Source organism: Mesocricetus auratus, unplaced genomic scaffold, assembly GCF_017639785.1.
Source record: "Mesocricetus auratus isolate SY011 unplaced genomic scaffold, BCM_Maur_2.0 Super-Scaffold_6730, whole genome shotgun sequence".
Lineage (NCBI taxonomy): Eukaryota > Metazoa > Chordata > Mammalia > Rodentia > Cricetidae > Mesocricetus > Mesocricetus auratus.
The window spans coordinates 116,257,696-116,260,338 of record NW_024429184.1 but is presented as its reverse complement, the minus strand read 5'-3'; positions in this window follow the sequence as shown (position 1 = coordinate 116,260,338).

The following is a 2,643-nucleotide window of genomic DNA, read 5'->3' as shown; positions in this document are numbered from 1 at the left end:
TTCTATCATCCCCATTCATTGTTGGAGATTGATTTTATTTATTTACATATGTGTGTGTACGTGTGTCCCTACGAGTGTATGTTCTAGTGTGGAGGGGCCCATGGAAACCAAAAGAAGGTATTGGATCCCTTGGAGCTAGAAGTACTGGTGATTGTGAACTGCTGGGCTTTGAGCTCATTTCCTTTTTATTGAGCAGCAAGCACTCTCTAGCCCTCTATTTGTTTATTTGAGACAAAATTGCTTTTCCCCTGCGTGGCTAGAATTTACTGTGTAGCCTAAGGTGGCCTCAAACTCAACAGCATCCTCCTGCCGTAGACTCTCAAGATTAAAGGCAGTTGCCAGCACACACAGCCTCATACCCATTCCCATAGGAGGGTGTTTATAGCCAGCTCATTGTGTCACCTACAACTTCATGGCTGTGAAAGAGCTGCTTTCCCAGACTGGTTTTCCTGTTGGTAAGATTTTAAACACTGGCCATCGGTGGTGGCACACGCCTTTAATCCCAGCACTTGGGAGGCAGAGGCAGGTGGATTTCTGTGAGTTTGAGACCAGCCTGGTCTACAGAGCAAGTTCCAGGACAGCCTCTAAAGCCACAGAGAAACCCTGTCTCGAAAAACCAAAAAAAAAAAAAAAAAAAAGAAAAGATTTTAAACACTCCATAGTGTTTTCATTTTGTTTCACATTTTGAAGCAGCATCTCACCTTATAGCCAGGCTATGTAGACCAGATTGGCCTTGGACTCAGTTTTGTCTGTCTTTGAATAAGATCGTATACCTCCATACTCAGCTCTACTCCGGAGTGTTTTAATCCCCTCGCGTGTCCTTGTCACGGTTTGCCACTTGGAGCCTAAGCGTATTACTCAGAGCTTCTGATGTAATTTGATCCTGAGTCTTACTTAAAGGGCTGTTTTGTTTTCATTTTCCAAGAAGCATTGTCTCTGAGTTTTAATCCTAAATTCATCAGTTGACAAAGTAGTAGAGATAGAGTGAAGAGTGTCTGCCTAGCATGCGCAAGGGCCTGGGCAGATCCCCATCACAGCCCCCCACCACCAGCAGCAGAAAGGCATGAGGCTGGAGAGATGACTCAGTGGGTTCAGCACTTACTGTGCAAGCTTGAAGGCCTGAGTTCAAGTCCTCTCGACCCATGTTAAGTAGGACGCAGCAGTGGGTGTCTGCGACCCCAATGCTTCTACAGGAAGATGGGTGGAGACAGGAGCATCCCTCGATGCGCTCTGAGCCAGTTAGCTTGTCATTCCCGATGGGAAAAAACAGGAGACCCTGACTCAAAGGTCCTAGGCAAGAACCTGAGGTGGTCCTCTGACCACACATCATGTATTGTATAGCACACATGCAGCAGCACACATACACACTTTTTAAAAGAAACTAGTAATTTCAGTGTAAACATCTGAAGATTTGTTCTTGTTTATTGACTTTTGAGTTGGCCTCACCACTTAACTCTGGCCAGCCTGAAGCTTGCCTCAGTCTCAGATCCACATGACTCTGCTTGCAGACTGCTGGGCTTAGAGGCGCATGCTACCATGCCTCGATTTTTACTAATTTTTAGTTATATGTATGTGTGTTGCTCTGTGTCGGTATGTGTGTGTGAGTATAGGTGCCTGTGGTACTGCAGTCAGCAAACAGTTGTGAGCTGCCTGACGTGGGTGCTAAGAACCAAACTCCAGTAAGAACAGCATATACTGCTAACCACTGCCGCAGTGGAAGTCGGAAGTCTCTTAAGCCCAAGTGCAGAGTGCTGGGAACGAGGAAGGGTGGCCATGCATTTGTGGGACACGGCACAGGCTGGGAGCTGGCATGGGAGGTGTATGAAATTCACACCACCTGGCTTGCTTTCGTACTGTTCATCCTTCTCCAAAAGCAATTAATTAAAATCACTTACACTGCTCGCTGCATGTGCTTGCAAAGCCTGGCGACCACTACTCAGCAACACAAGCATAGCCTGGTCATTGATGTGGGAAAGGAAAAGGTATTTCCCATCTGTTAGTGATCATGTGCTGACAGATATCCAGACGGAGGAGAGTGGCGATGTGTTCTGGAGGTCTAGGCGGTGTACATTGTTTTTCTTTAGTTGTCTGATGTTATTAGTTAATTTTATCATTGCTGTGACCAAAGGGAAGAAAGATTTCCTTTGGCTCGGGGCTTAAGAAGGGAGACGGCAACATGGAAGGGAAGGCGTGGTGGTGGGAGCAGCTTGGTCCATGACACTGGCCAGGAAGCAGAGGAAAGGGAGCCAGTGCCTCCCCCTCATTTCTGCCTTGCCACTTAGTATGGAGTCCAGTAGCCAGGCCATGCCAGGGTGCCTGCCGCCCTCACTCAGGACCTGGTCCAAAGGCATGTCTTCTAGGGGGTTCTAAATCCAGCTAAGGTGGAAGATTAACTGTTACATTTGAAGAATGATACATCCTGGGGGAAAAAAGAAAATCGAACAAAATCTAACACAACTCCTAAAGAACATTCCCTGACACAACATTATTAGAAAAGGCAAAATGCAGATGTTACCTTGTGGTTAAAAGAAGTGCTGCCTTCCACACAGGCCTTGCACAGGTCCCAGGCCTGAGAGAGGGATGTGGACGTGGTCAACCCCAGCAAGAGGCTGTCTCCAGCTCACACCAGCTTGCTGCAAAGGA